The sequence below is a fragment of the Hyperoodon ampullatus genome (genome assembly GCF_949752795.1).
Source record: "Hyperoodon ampullatus genome assembly, contig: scaffold_390, whole genome shotgun sequence".
NCBI lineage: Eukaryota > Metazoa > Chordata > Mammalia > Artiodactyla > Ziphiidae > Hyperoodon > Hyperoodon ampullatus.
The window spans coordinates 182,782-199,478 of record NW_027640681.1 but is presented as its reverse complement, the minus strand read 5'-3'; the positions used below and the strand labels follow the sequence as shown (position 1 = coordinate 199,478).

The 16,697-nt window shown below is 41.4% G+C and overlaps 1 pseudogene across 1 annotated transcript in view; it reads right to left on the bottom strand.

The window, feature by feature from the left end:
* Positions 1-14,603: 14,603 nt before the first annotated feature.
* Positions 14,604-16,697, bottom strand: part of LOC307070070 (ferritin light chain-like) — a 40,564-nt pseudogene continuing 38,470 nt past the window's right edge. Inside the window, exon 2 of the transcript in view lies at positions 14,604-15,130. The product of the transcript in view is annotated as a ferritin light chain-like (transcript). The remainder of the gene's footprint in view (positions 15,131-16,697) is intronic.

The window sequence follows — 16,697 nt, the reverse complement described above, 5'->3', positions numbered from 1 at the left end:
ATCAGTGAATCCTTTCTAGATTTTCTAGTTTCCCAAAGTTCCCTGTATTCACATTCTAAGCTGAAAAATGGTATTTTAAGTCACTGCTCTCCACCTTATATTCTTTTTTTTTTTTTTTTTTTTTTTTTTTTTTTTGTGGTATGCGGGCCTCTCACTGTTGTGGCCTCTCCCGTTGCGGAGCACAGGCTCCGGATGCGCAGGCTCAGCAGCCATGGCTCACGGGCCCAGCCGCTCCGCGGCATATGGGATCCTCCCAGACCGGGGCACGAACCCGTATCCCCTGCATCGGCAGGCGGACTCTCAACCACTGCGCCACCAGGGAGGCCCCACCTTATATTCTTTATAATCACTCCTCATGACCTCTTCCTTCAAAGAAACGTGATCCTGAGAAGTGTCCTTTGTTTGTCTTTGTGGAATAAGTGATGGGGATGCATCCTGGAGACCTGTGAGATGTTTAAATTGTGGCCTAATGAAACTAGGATGGAGAGTTCTGGAAAGATCTCAAAGATGGCTGGTAGAGTGTGGCCAGATGTGGGAGAAGAGACACATACAGAGAGGGGGAGAGGAAATTTTCAGAGGGAGAAAATTAAACAAATAATTCAATAAGTTTTGTTGTGTGATGTGGGATGCAAGCCTTTCTCTCCCCCTTTCCTTCACAATCTCTTTGTTAAAGACTGTGTTTTTCATTAGTTTTACTAAGATAGGATTTGCCGTTTTGTTTGGATACTGAGAATGGACCCATGGAAACAGTTACATTTGGGTTATCTCTGACTATCTTTAATGAAGAACATAAATATGGGCCACACTATCTATGCACATGCTATCACCATGCCTTTTTTGTTCTCTGTTCATATATCTAAGTCCTCTTCTTTGAGGTCAATCTCAAATCTCATCTGAAATGTACATTTATTGATAGATTCAACCCATAATGAACTGTCCCTTCTTTGTCCTCCTTAGGCTCTGATTATTTTTAAAAACTCATTTTTGAACTTAGAAACTGTCCAATACGATATATTAGTTATTTCATCAGCATCTGTTATATCCTCAACACAGTTATAAGCTTTTGTGGGGCTGGGATCATACATTCTGTAATTTTTCTCAGTACTTACACTTACTTTGATAGAAAGCGCATTCATTCATCTAAACATCATTTATTGAGTGTTAATTAAATGTCTCAACTCAGTAAATATTGTTTGAATGAATGCATGCATGAATGAGGGAGTATGCAATAGGTAGCCTAATGTATGGCCCGATGTGAAAAAACCAAAAACATAAACACAAAAGCAAGCCAAAAAGTGGCCCAGGACTTTCTATAAAATATCCTGCTTTTGTTGGATGAGGCCATGAAAATCAAGATGCTCCTGAAAGGTCTTAAGAGCTGACCAAGAATAGTAAACAATTGAAATTCTCTCAGGCTTATTCAACCCTATCACTGGACACATTTATACCTCTCAGGAATGTTATTAAAAGAAGAGATTAATAAAGCTTTTAGAGATGAGTTGATAAATCTCTAAATATTTAAATCTTCATTTCCTCCTAGGTTTCTCTATTTTGGGTTTCAAAAGATTTCAAGAAACCACAGGATAATTAAAACATTAGACATTAGCTTTCTTACCTTCATGTTTTTTGATGGTAAACACATTTTATTTTCTCCATAGTGCTGCCCAATTTCCACCAGTACAGTTCTTAAGTGAATTTTGCTCTGGATGGTGGGATATATAAGATGTAAATGAATTGTTTGTATATGTTTTAGAATTCTTCAAAAGGGCCTGGCCATGGAAATGCATTGAATATTGCTTAAATAAATAAAGTAACCTCCTCAGAATTATTATTCTATTCTGGTTAGGATACTCTCTGCCCTGGTTTGTTAAAATTTCCCTCTAGAGTGGTTTTAATTTTGTTTCTGGTAGGGTCCTAGGATTTATTGCCACACCCATCCTGCATCTGTTTTTCTTTGAATTACTCTCCTTGCAGTTTCTGATTCCTACAGGGCCTTCCAGGTTAGTGACAACCTGGCCATCACAACTCTGGGAAGGACAGGCCTACTTTTCAGAGGTGTTGATGTTTTCTGTACCTGAAGGTTTTCAAGAGATATCAATCTTCCTCACCACCTCCCTTGGCCCTCTTAATGGACTAAGCATTTCCTCATGAAATTTCTGTAGGATATCTGTACTAACTTCTCAATATTGTTCCATCCTGAGTCTAAATTCCTGGCCTCAAGGTAATGTTAGATTTCTAGCTCCAGCCCCTATTTACATAAGGCCTATACTAAGGAACGGAACCCATAGACATCAGTCTGCTCTTATTTCTCTGGATTTAATTTCTCTGTTACTTTCTGAAACATGCAGGTGTTCCTTTCTTTCTTTTAATCTCAGCTACGTGCTTTTAACTTTTTCAAAATTGACCCAGAATTTACATGTGTCTCCAGTAAGAGTACATTAAATTGAGCTTAGTCTGCTCTTCTACTGGCATATTTGAGATCCAAATAATTTGCTACTTAACTGGATTCAGTTACCTGTATATTTCAGGCACCTAAAACTCACCATGTTCCAAATTTCCCCCTTTATTGTTAGTAATTTTCTTGGGAATCTGGAGAACATTAGATGGAATAAAGTTAGTGAGTGGCCCAGGATTGCCTGAAATTTTGTTTGTCAGAGTGGCCAGGGAAAGTTAAGCAAAGAAGACAACCAAATGAAAAACAGAATCACATTATTATGGCTGAGACAAGATTCCATGCAGAGCTCTCTGTAGAACTGGGTTGGGTCATAACTTATGCCAGAGCTCTAGGCGGGGTTGACACCATCTCATGCCAAGCTCTCAGTTCTGGGCTAACGTCATCTCTGGTCCACTCTATGGAGTGGAAACTTTGGAGGAATGGCCAATGTGTTCTGCAGTGTAGGAAGAGGGAAATTGTGAACGTTCCTTTCTAAATTGTGGAGGAACTAACCACTGTAAATGTGCCTTGAACTATGGTGTTTAATTTGACCAGTCAGATCAATGACTTTCCCCTTGAATGAAATGCTGCTACGTATATGAGCGGAAAAACAAAACTGGTATAAGGAATAGATAGGTAGTGGGAAGCAGCCGCATAGCCCAGGGAGGTCAGCTCTGTGCTTTGTGACCACCTAGAGGGATGAGATAGGGAGGGTGGAAGGGAGGGAGATGCAAGAGGGAAGAGATATGGGGACATATGTATATGTATAACTGATTTACTTTGTTATAAAGCAGAAACTAACACACCATTGTAAAGCAATTATACTCAAATAAAGATGTTAAAAAAAAAAACTAGTATAAGGAGATGGAGAGACTGGGAGTCTTATTTTCCCAGCAATTAACTTTTCCTCAACCATGACCTTCCCTTTGAGTCTCCTAGACCTTGGGGATGATCGCAACCCCTTGGGTTGGGTGATGGCAACCCCATCTTCACTAGAACCTCTATAGTTAACTTTGATTTTTCCCACTCCGTCTATCCATCCCATGTATGCAGTCAGACATTTGATCTTGGACTTTTACTGACAAAATATCCTTGAATATAACCATTTCTTTTCACTCCCACTGCTACTGCTTTTGTCACTGCCTTAACTAGGGCTTTATCTTTAAGTCCTTTATATAAATATATAAATAAAATATACAAATAAATAAAATATAATATTAATTGTGATGATTTTAAAGTCTTTTCTTTTTTTTTTTTTGCGGTACGCGGGCCTCTCACTGCTGTGGCCTCACCCATTGCGGAGCACAGGCTCCGGACGCGCAGGCTGAGCGGCCATGGCTCACGGGCCCAGCCGCTCCACGGCATGTGGGATCTTCCCGGACCGGGGCACGAACCCGTGTCCCCTGCATCGGCAGGCAGATTCTCAACCACTGCGCCACCAGGGAAGCCCTAAAGTCTTTTCTTGATAAAGACTTTTCCTGATAAAGATACACAATATCTTATATAAATATTTTTGTATTATCTGTTCCTTTCTTAGAATTTTAGTCATATGATTCTATCTCTTGGTATGTCTAGAACTTTTTGATTGAATGCTGACTATTTTATTTGGCTTTTTAAATTTTTCTCAGTGGAAATATTGTTTTGCTTCAAAATATTTTACTCTACCTGGAAGTAGCAAATCTTCAAATTACAATTTTTTAAATGCTTTCAAATATCAATACTATAGGTGTCACAAAATCTAGAAAAAGGACATTTGAAAATTAACTACTGCCAGATGTGTCTCTATAAAACTTTTTCCCCACTCTTGTAGCTATATATTCTTTAACTGCCTCCTCATATGACAGTTTATGTGTTTTAGAAATAAAATTTTAAGAAATAAACTTTGTAGTTTATAGACATAGATTTCTTTTAACATGGTTGATTAGAGTTTGCTTTTAGTTATTAATAGTTTAGAAAAGTTTATTTCAGCGTCACAATTTATTATTGATAATGTCACATTAATTTTCATTGTTAACTTTGAGAAAACCTCTATGGATTACTTCCTCATAAATATTTACTATTATAAATGCATTACTGATTTCAGTACTGCTATAGGATTGTGCATTACAGGAATTCTGATAAAATACTCATTCACACCATTCCATTACACACATTATTGATGGGGTATATTCTTTTATTTATTTATTTATTTATTTATTTGTGACTGTGTTGTGTCTTCGTTGCTGTGCGCAGGCTTTCTCTAGTTGCAGCGACTGGGGGATACTCTTTGTTGAGGTGTGCAGGCTTCTTATTGTGGTGGCTTCTCTTGTTGCAGAGCACGGGCTCTAGGCACGCAAGCTTCAGTAGTTGTGGCTCGCAGGCTCAGTAGTTGTGGCTCACGGGCTCTAGAGAGCAGGCTCCATCGTTGTGGCACACGGTCTTAGTTGCTCCACGGCATGTGGGATCTTCCCGGACCAGGGCTCGAACCCGTGTCCCCTGCATTGGCAGGTGGCTTCCTAACCACTGTGCCATCAGGGAAGCCCCTGGAGTATATTGTTTTTTGTTTTTTGTTTTTTTTTTTCGGTATGCTGGCCTCTCACTGTTGTGGCCTCTCCCCGTTGCGGGGCACAGGCTCCGGACATGCAGGGTCAGTGGCCATGGCTCACGGGCCTAGCCGCTACGTGGCATTTGGGATCTTCCCAGACCGAGGCACGAACCTCTGTCCCCTGCATCGGCAGGCAGACTCTCAACCACTGCACCACCAGGGAAGCCCTGGAGTATATTCTTGACAGAAGGAAATTTCCGTTTTGCCTAAGCATTGAAGAAAACTGAATCTTTGACTTATCTTTCACATGCCTGATGATTGAAATAATTTTCCACAGAATAACTTCTGGTTTTATACTTTTCAGTTCTTTTTTTCTTCTTCAAATGCACATGCTTTGAGAGCTGTGAAGTGCAAGACATGGCTATATTGTGAGGTGGTTTTTGTCCTTACGCTTCTGTGTCTTGTGCTAGTTAAGTCAGTAGATTAGTCAGTAAGAGTACTGGAAGTTATTCCTGTAATGGGATATTATATAGTCAATTACATATGGTGGTGTCTGAAAATCACATAATAGCCTCACTTAAAACATCTGCTTAGCCAGATTTCAAAAAAGCCTGTGACCAATCCAATATGATCCAACATAGCGGACTATGATAGAAGGAACATTGGCAAAGAAATAGATGCTGGTCTTACCTGATGGAAGTAAAAATATCTCACTTTTGACAATTTTGCAAAAACCTATAATTACATGAACTAATTTCTAGGGTTCTTCGTAGGACCTAAAAAGGAACCCATAGAGTTGTGGAACAACAATAGAAGCTACTGTGATGAGAAGCCCCGGCACCACAACAAAGAGTAGCCCCCGCTCGCCGCAACTAGAGAAAGCCTGCACGCAGCACTGAAGACCCAATGCAGCCAAAATAAAAATAAATAAATAAAAATAAATAAATTTATCTTTTAAAAAGTAATACTCAGGTTTGAGTCATGAGAAATTTGATGAGGAGAAATTAGCTAATGTTTTCAGAACTTTTAAAATATCAAACTCAGTCTGTAAGATTTTAGCATCATATACAGCATCGGTTACTTATTAGTGGTTTGGGAAGGCCAATTTAAAATTTTCTCATCTTACTGTATTGAAATTCATGGCCCTAATGTTTTCCACGTTGACTATATGAATGATGAAGAAAAGTCAATCATGTATTTCATTTCCAACTGGACAGAAAACAATATTTTAAAAAGTGTTTGGACTACTGACTTTTGATTTCTTGTAAGGCAAATGGATAGGTAATTTTTATTCCCTGATTAGGAGAAAAATGGTGGAAGAGGGCAGGGTTAAGAATTAAGATTTCAAGAGCATGAGAGGTAGATGGCCAACCAGAGTTCCTAAGGTTCGGTGCCTGTAACTGTTGCCGCCGCTTAAGCCTGCCAAAGCAGTGGTACGGCTGCTGCGCTCCTGTTTGCTACCTCTAGAAACATTCTTGCCAGTAGTGGTGGCAGCGGGACTCAATTACCCCCTTTTTCACTCTCTCCAGAAGCTCCAGATGGCGTCTTCCGTGGGCAACGTGGCCGACAGCACAGAACCAACGAAACGTATGCTTTCCTTCCAAGGGTTAGCTGAGTTGGCACATCGAGAATATCAGGCAGGAGATTTTGAGACAGCTGAGAGACACTGCATGCAGCTCTGGAGACAAGAGCCAGGCAATACTGGTGTACTTTTATTACTTTCATCTCTACACTTCCAGTGTCGAAGGCTGGACAGATCTGCCCACTTTAGTACTCTGGCAATTAAACAGAACCCTCTTCTGGCAGAAGCCTATTCAAATTTGGGGAATGTGTACAAGGAAAGAGGGCAGTTGCAGGAAGCAACTGAGCATTACCGGCATGCATTGCATCTCAAACCAGATTTCATCGATGGTTATATTAACCTGGCAGCCGCATTGGTAGGAGCAGGCGACATGGAAGGGGCAGTACAAGCTTATGTCTGTGCTCTTCAGTACAATCCTTATTTGTACTGTGTTCGCAGTGACCTGGGGAACCTGCTCAAAGCCCTGGGTGGCTTAGAAGAAGCCAAGGCATGTTATTTGAAAGCAATTGAGACGCAACCGAACTTTGCAGTAGCTTGGAGTAATCTTGGCTGTGTTTTCAATGCGCAAGGGGAGATTTGGCTTGCAATTCATCACTTTGAAAAGGCTGTCACCCTTGACCCCAATTTTCTGGATGCTTATATCAATTTAGGAAATGTCTTCAATGAGGCACGGATTTTTGACAGAGCTGTGGCAGCTTACCTTCGTGCCCTAAGCTTGAGTCCAAATCATGCAGTGGTACATGGCAACCTGGCTTGTGTATACTATGAGCAAGGCCTGATGGATCTGGCAATAGACACCTACAGGCGAGCTATTGAATTGCAACCACATTTCCCTGATGCTTACTGCAACCTAGGAAACGCTCTCAAAGAGAAGGGCAGTGTTGCTGAAGCAGAAGATTGTTATCATACAGCTCTCCGGCTGTGTCCCACCCATGCAGACTCTCTGAATAACCTAGCCAATATCAAAGGAGAACAGGGAAACAGTGAAGAGGCAGTTCGCTTGTATCGTAAAGCATTAGAGCTCTGCCCAGACTTTGCTGATGCCCATTCGAATTTAGCAAGTGTATTGAAGCAGCAGGGAAAACTGCACGAAGCTCTGATGCATTATAAGGAGGCTATTCGAATCAGTCCTACCTTTGCTGATGCCTACTGCAATATGGGAAACACCCTACGGGAGATGCAGGATGTTCAGGGAGCCTTGCAGTGTTATACTCGTGCCGTTCAGATCAGCCCTGCATTTGCGGATGCCCACAGCAATTTGGCTTCCATTCACCACGATTCAGGGAATATGCCAGAAGCAATTGCTTCTTATCGCACTGTGCTGAAGCTTCAACCTGACTTTCCTCACGCTTATTGTAATTTCTATAATTAGGCAACAGCCTATTCCTCATGTACCTTTGGTTTTTACAGATGGTTCTTCTTCAGGAGTGGCTACTGTAATCACTGACGACGGAACAAAACTCATTAAACAAACTTCCTTGACTTCAGCTCAACGTGTTGAACTGTATGCTGTCATTATGGCTTTTAAACATTTGCCTTCTATATCTTTTAATTTGTTTTCTGATAGTAAATATCTTATTAGCTTATTATTTCTTCTGGAGACTGCAACCAGAGGATATACTAATGACCCTGAATTATCATCCTCTTTTCGTTTGCTTCAACAGCTTATTCATTCCCACGATGGTCCTGTTGCAGCTCTGCATATCCGTGCTCATTCTAACTTGTCTGGTCCATTGTCTAAAATGAATGCGACTGCAGATGTTTTAACTCGATCTAAACGTGATCTTTATCCTGTGCATTTTCCTCCCAAAAATAAAGTTAAAGTTACTCTTCCTCCTCAATCTCTTTTCCCTAAAGCAGGACATATCCCAATTTACCGTCCTCCTCCTTTCCGTTCGTCATGCTGTCAAGAATGGCTAAGGTATTGCATTCATTATCTTCATACTGTTGATACTCATGGTCCATGTCCTGGACACCCTCATATTATGGTAAGTTATGATCAAACTGCTTCACAAGCAGCACAACAATCGCATGCTTTACACCATCAGTCGGCGGCTACATTACGCAAACAATTTTCCCTTCCTCGTGAAGCCGCCCGACAAATTGTTAAGCAATGCCCACAGTGCTTACCTCACCTTCCTGTTCCACATAATGGTGTTAATCCTCGTGGATTATTACCTAGTCATTTATGGCAAATGGATGTTACTCATATCCCGTCTTTTGGGAAATTACAGTTTGTTCATGTCACTATTGATACTTATTCTGGTTTCGTCTGTGCTACAGCACAGACCCGAGAAGCTACTAAACATGTTATCACTCATTTATTACACTGTTTTGCTTTCATGAACCTTCCCAAAATTATTAAAACAGATAATGGGCCCACTCACACTAGTGTTGCTTTTGCAACATTTTGTAATTCATTACAAATTACCAATATTACAGGCATTCCATATAACCCTCAAGGACAAGGTATTATACAACGTGCAAATAGATCTTTAAAGCTAACTATTGAAAAACTAAAAATGGGGGAATTATATAGAACAACACTACATAACCTTATAAATCATGCTCTGTGTATTTTAAATTTTCTCACTGTTGACAGGGGAAAGGTTGGTGGCTGAGCCAAGATTGGCCTTTCAATCTCTGGAGGTCCTCGGGAAAGATCCGCTAACCAGCACTTGGCGTGGTCCTGATCCTGTGTTGATTTGGGGACGTGGTCACGTGTGTATATTTCCCAGATCAGCTCCTGGACCTCTCTGGCTTCCTGAGCACTTGCTTAGTCAAGCAAATAGATGGCTCGCCACAGCTCACAACTAGTTCAGAAGATGAAGAAGCTCTGCATCTCTCCCGAAAATTTGACAGTGTTGATTCAGCAAAAGAAGAAGAAGAGAGCACTTGCCAGGACGACTCAAAGGAGTGATGTTCCAACTTGGGGACAAATTAAACAATTGGTTTCACGAGCTCAAGAGTTAGTGAAACAACAGAATAATCCTGTTACACCTGTGACTTTATTTTTGGCTATGTTGGCAACCATTTCATGTGTTCCCTCTGTTAATGCAGCAACTTACTGGGCCTATGTACCTGATCCTCCACTATTAAAACCCATATCTTGGTCTGAAGCAGAGTTTCCTGTATTTTACAATGATACTGTTTATGGGCCTCTTATTGGAATATAAAACAAATCAATATGTCTGTAAATTATACTAACTGGTTTAGTACCTATCCTGTCCGTCTTAGCCCATTGAATCTGGAAACTGGATGTGTAAAGGCTATTAGTTATGAGCATACAGATGTTTATGAGGGAACGGATCAATCAATTAGTTTGTCAGGCTCTCCAGGCATCCTTCGTTTTACAGGAACCAACATTACTCTTACATGCCCGGCTACCAGCCGACGAGAGGATCTTAAGGATACCATCATTTGCTATAAAAATGGGCAACCTATTAATATTAGAGGTCGAATCTCATACGCCTCACCACTTAGGGATTCCGCTATTACTATAGCCAAGGTTACAGGTGAAGATTCAGGAAATTATTTGTGTATGAAGCTTTTACTTGGAGGACAAGGGATACTTATGGCTGGACATATGGTTACTATTCTTAAGAGAAAGTCAAAAAATCAATTTCCTCCTTTTATGACCATTAACTTTCCTGGATCCAATTTTGAATGTTGCAATGCATCTTGGAATAATAACCAAATATGGTGTACTATAGATTATACCAAGGGGTAAATTCTTATCTCTTCTATTCCCGTCATAGATAGGTTTATCGCATTTCAAAAGAACTGGGATATATGGAAACTAGTTCTAACTTATTCCAATACACCTGTTATAACTTGTGTTGCTCCTCCATATACACTTTTGATTGGTTCTATTAACATTGGTAATTCTTCCAAAGGAGGATATAATATTAGCTGTGTTCATTGTATTTTTACAGTTGTATGTTCCCTTCTGCAGGAACACAATCTGTGCTTATACTAAAGCAACCCATATATGTTATGGTGCCTGTACATCTGAGAGAACCTTGGTATGAAGATACTGGAGTACAGGCATGGGTGGAACTCTCTAAAGCCTTGCAGAGAAGGAGACGCTTTATTGGGTGGCTAATAGTAAGTTTACTTGCCTTGGCTGCTCTGTCTGCTACTGCGGCTACTGCCCGTCTTGCTCTTTCACAGAGTATTAATCATGCTCACTTTGCTAATCAATTATCTCAAAATACCAGTCTTGCTTTATCTTTACAAAGTCACATAGATTTACAGATGAATAACAAGTTAGATGACTTTAAAAACGCAATTTGGGGGATTGGAGATCAGATGGCAGCATTAAAATTGAGGATGCGTTTAGCTTGTCATGAAAAGTATACATGACTTGTGTTACTCCTTACAAGTACAATGACTGTATTTGGGAATGGGAAAAAGTAAAAATGCATCTGCTGAGTGTTTGGTCAGATAATATTAGTCTTGATCTTAAGAAATTAAATGCTGAAATTCAGGATATGCAAAATGCACATCTTGATGATATTTCACAAGAAGATGTAATTAAAACTTTACTGGACCATTTAAAGTGGTTAAACCCTCAGTCGTGGATTACTGGAGGGTTGTCAGGATTTATTACCCTGGCCATAATTTGCCTATTATTGATAATAATCTTCTCATGTCTGTTTCGTATCCTCATGCAACAATATACTACTCTCGGCACTACGCTTCATCGAATTATTTTGCAGCAAAAATTAAAGAATAAAAAAGGGGGAACTGAAGGAAACAGTCAGCCTTGAGATCAGGCTACGGACATGCCAGGCATGCCGCCGCTGCTCGAAGGGACTGTCCCTACTTGTTCCCCTCCTTGTTCCATTCCATGGGAGATAAATCAGCAGGGCCCAGAAATCAGAAAGAATGTAAAATGAGACAAGCAAAGCTGTCTCCCCCCTGCACATGCAGGTTATTTTGGATGATTCTGGGCTTATGGGTTTTCTCCCAGGGAAGTTAACCTTGAGCCGAGACAGTCTATAGATAATGTAAACCACCATCTGGCAACCTTCCCTTTTCTAGTCTATATAATCTGCAACCGTAGCATAATAAAACTTACCTTGCAACCATCAGTTGTCTTGGTCCTTCTGACCCCATTCGTCGGTGCTACTTCAGTTCCTTACCCCGTCCCTTCTGACCCTGGGCGGTGAAATCCTCTTTCTCCGGCTGGTCCGCGGCACACATGAATATATGTTTTTGTCTTGCTGTACTGCACATATGCTGTCTAGTAACAGATATTTTGTCTGCTAGTAGTGTTGGTGATTATGTCTTTCCAAAGCGCTGAGGCAGTGCACCTATTCTGTAGTTGCAGCTGATGCCTGAATGTATCCTAGCTGACAAATTATTGATTAATAAGAACTTGAATTTCTAAAGATTAGTACTGTTAACCAAAATCTGAGCAAGGAGTCTCAAATGTAATTCTTAGCCAGAATTACATGTTAATGAACCATTTAACAGTGTAAATCAAGGAACATCAGTGTAGGGATTTCTTTTCATTTATTTTTTACCTGTTTGAAATATCAGTTAAAGGTTGGCAGCTTGGTTGCAGACGAACGGTCGTTTGAAGTTCACCGAACTACTTAATGTGGAATAGGATAACAGACTTCCAACACCCTCAAGGCTGTGACCTTGCAGCCATTTTACACAGCACATCATGATCCTATAGGGATGAACCTTTCCCTGGCCCGAAAAGTAGCCGCTCTGTTGAAGCTTTGCTTATTGTAACAGGCTTTTGTTTCCAGGTTACATGTCTGTGGAAGACTTAATTCTGAATAGAGATATAGATATTACTGGAAACTAATTGTTTTTCTATTATACTCTGCTTTATCAAAAAAGTAAAACATTTAAATTGTGCTACAAAAATTCAGATGTTGTCTTGCGATCTTTAAACAATAAATGAATGATTTGCCCTTAAAAAAAAGAATTAAGCAGTTAAGCTGTTGGTCCCACATCAGACAAATCATCCTTATACCTCCTGTCAATATTGTTAACAGAGACTGTTATTTTATGAATCCTTATGATCCCGTGATTCTTTCTTTCACGTTTCAGGGCACAGCAGGTGAGAGAGTGGATTTGTTAAACTGGGTGGGTTTATCCTTCTTTTATGCGTTCATTCAATTTTATGTTCATTTACTTACTATACACATATGGCAATAGAAGCTGCTAAAGCAATCATTGCTATTCTGCAAAACAACAAGGCACAGAAGCAGATGTCTTATTTCCGAGATTTCTCCCCCCAGGATTATTGTGATTAAAGCTACTTTCCCGCAATTTCCTGGAGAGGACAAGGGGCTACTCGCTGGAGGTTTTTTAATGACTTGGAGAAAGGCTCAAATATGCCCCCACTATGGTAATCCACCCCAGGGGCAAACCACACAAGAATATTATGAATTTATTTTATTTTTCTATCCTTGCAAAGGTAATACTCAGCTCATTAGAATACGAAAACTATACTGTCAAATTTCAGAATTACATGGATGAAGAAAATCACCAAAGTGGCATCATATCATGTGTGTTATAGTTGTATTGACTATATTAACTATGTTGTGTTAACAATGTATTGTATAACTCTATATTGAAAAGGCAAAATGCTGTACCTTATTTCAGAGAAAATAATTATGTTGGCAAACCCCAAATTGTACATTGTAGACGGGTCCTAGGAAAAGAAGATTTAATTCATAGTGGACAAGAGGTTAGCTTCTGTTTTCAGCCATGTGCTATTTCAAGAATTAAACATCATGAATAATACAGGATATAAGAGGAATAGTCTAAAGACGGAAAAGCACATTTTGATTAGGAAAGAGAATTTAAGGCTTAAGTCTTTATTTTTTTTTAAGGAAAACTGCCTTATTACTATGAGATAAGAAAATTGTTTCCTTCTTTTCTTCCTTGCTTTCTTCTTCTTCTTCTTCTTTTCTTTAACCTTTTTTGCTTTGGATATTTGGATATTTGACCTCTAAGCTGAGATGACTGGAAATGCCTCCTCTGGGCACTAAATGCTGACATCTCCTGATAAGAGGGAAGCTGCAAAGTAGAAGAATTGAAGGTCAGTATGTTGATATTGGTCTCCAGCACATTGATGTACATTTGTGTATTGGGGAAGGGGAGTGAAGCTTGAGAGTGGGCCAGTGGGAGGGGTAAATATTTTGTGATGCTGTCTACCTATGGGCTTATAAAGTTTACAGCTGCATTAGGAGGACAAGCATTACCATTCGCATGAAAAGTAGGGCAGACGTCAGTTGCAAAAGCTTCTAGCCATACACATAGGGAAATACATAAATGATACACCTTATTGCATTCACCCATTCACCCTCCCCTGTTCACGCTAATTGGAAATTTCTATCCATTTCAGAGAAGTAACACAACTATCAATCATTTTCCCTGGCAGGAATCTTCCAGGAGGAAGAAAATGGAACACACCTAGCAGCAGAGCTCACGCACTAGCCCATGTGTCTTAGATTTAATATCTGATCACTAGCTGGATTGAAGCCAAGAGGTGGTTCACAAAGTTGCTGCATATTAGAATCACCTGGGGAACTCTGAGACCTCTCCGTGCCCAGGCTCCTCCCTAGACCTACTGAATCAAAATCTCTGGGGCTGAGACCTAGACACAAAAGTTTCTCTTAAAAGCTCTTTAGGGGAAGGGATATGGGAACAGATGTATATGTATAACTGATTCAGTTTGTTATAAAGCAGAAACTAATTAAAAAAATATTTAATACTAAAAAAAAAAAAAAAACTCTTTAGGTAATTCATACGAGCAGCAAAGCTTGAGAACCAGCCCAATAACGGGAACAAACGTATTTCACACAGATAAAGTGGGGCAATTCATATGTTAAAAAACATGAATATATATATATATTTCTTTTTTTCTCTTTATTCTGTTTGTGTTTCAAATAGGCTTTTTTTTTCCTTCTGCAAAAAGCGTTATTGTTTCCATTTGGTCCAAGGCTTGGGAGAGGGCTCCAGGGCGGTTACAAAGCTGCCTAGTGGCTGCAGAGCTGGGCTTCAGGCAGAAACTCTGACGCCAGAGGGGCTCGTCAGAGGCCGCTGGACGTCAGAGACTCCTGTTTGTGCTCGAGCGTGAGCCTTTCGAAAAGATACTCGCCCAGCACAGCCTGCGGACCAGCCAGCCTGCGGAGGTTGGTCAGGTGGTTGCCCATCTTCTTGATGAGTTTCAGCTGCTCCTCCAGGAAGCGGCTCTCCAGGAAGTCACAGAGGTGGGAGTCTGCGCGGGCAGGACCCGGGGCGCGCAGATCCGATAGTGCCTGGTTCAGGTTCTTCTCCCTAAGAATGGCGGCTTGCACAGTGTCCTGGGTTTTACCCCACTCATCTTGAGAAGGCTTCCGCGCATCCTGGAAGAGGGCGCGGCCGCAGCACTTGTTTTGCATTTTCAAGAGTCGCTGGGCGCCCTCACACTTCTCTTCAGCCAGTTGGCAAAAAATGCGGCCCCCATTGTCCAGAGTCCCACTGTTGCTGTGGAAATAGAAGCTTAGAGAGAGGTAAGTGTCCACAGATGCATGTTGAACAGGCGGTGGATGGCGGCCTCCACCTCGATGGAATAATTCTGACGAACGTGGGAACTCGTGGTTGATCAGTGATAAGGAGCTAAGCTCCAAAAACGGTGTTGGCCTGTCCTGGAGGCTGAGGATAGCTGAGTGGCTGATTCCAAAGGTTGCGACAGGAAGAAATGTTGGAGGGTGGTCGGGGGCTGGAGCAAGGAGCGTCCCTGGGTCTGTTCATTCCAAACACTGTGGAAGCAAAAGACAGATCTGCAGGACTGCCGAGTGCACTGCCTCAAATAGGCTTTGATATAAATGAACAAGAAGTCCAAGCAAGGACAAAACTTACCCTTCCCCCCACCAAAATAGCTGGTGATACTAGAATCTAGATCTGGGAAGGGATTCTTCCATTACTTTAACATTCCAAGCCACTAGAGCAGTGGTTCTCAAAGTATGGTCACCTTGTAAGCAAGCAGTACCCTATGGGGCCTTCCTAGGACAGACCCATCCCCCATAGCCTCTGCTGTAGTTCCTCTCTGAAGTCCTCAGATAATAGTATCTCAGGCATATTTCTTGAGTTTTCAGATGCTAAAAACCACCACCCAATGGAAGAAATTAACTCTTTGATGATCATGAGCACACAGCCCCCAGACCTTCTGGCACCTAAGGATGGATAATGTTACCTGCCCTGTGGCCTCAACATCAGCCAGTCAGATGATTGTGCACGAGCTGATCACATTCCCTGGGACGTCCCTCCCTCACGTGGCCTTTAAAAATGCTTTGCTGAAATCCTTTGGAGATTTCAGGGTTTTTGGAACACGGGCCACCCCTCTCCTTGCTCGATCCTGCAATAAACCTTTCTCTGCTCCAGACTGCAACCTTTCGGTTTGTTTGGCCTCACTGTGCTTCAGACACACGAACGTGCATTCGGTAACAACCTGACCAGCTTTACCAGCGTCCCCTGATAATGTGTCAGATATTCAAGTTTTAGGGCCCTGTCCCAGCCCTATGGAATCAGCAACTCTAGTGGGGCTCAGTGATCTCTGTTATAACCGGCCCTCCAGATGATTTTTATTCACCTTAAAGTTTGAAAATATCTGCATTGTCAGCTGCCAAAGCGTCCACCAGCAGGTGAAGGGGAGAGACGCCTGGAAAAGATAGGGAGTAGCCAAGGCAAGTACAGCAGCATTTGCCGTGGTAGTAATGGAGAATGCCTTTTCTCCACTGGTTGGCCCAGACTAGTATCTGGGGGCAGTGGCAGGGTTATTTAGGATGCTTTACATTTCAATGTCGAGTGACCTCTGTCCTGGTTTGCCAGGGACTTCCCCTGTGTGAGCACTTAAAATCTCATCCTGGCAAACCCCGTAGCCCTGGATTTGAAGAACTTAGGAAATAACATGAAATTTAGGGGAAACATGATCTAGGTTTTGGGCAAGTCACAAGTGCTAATTAAAGCTAAGCAAGTATGGACAACATCTAGCCTTCTTTACCCCTTTGCAGGAAGGTAAATCTGATTGGGTGAAAGAACTTATTGTTAAGAAATCTTTGTAGGGCTTCCGTGGTGGCGCAGTGGTTGAGAGTCTGCCTACCGATGCAGGGGAGACGGGTTCGTGCCCCGGTCCGGGAAGATCC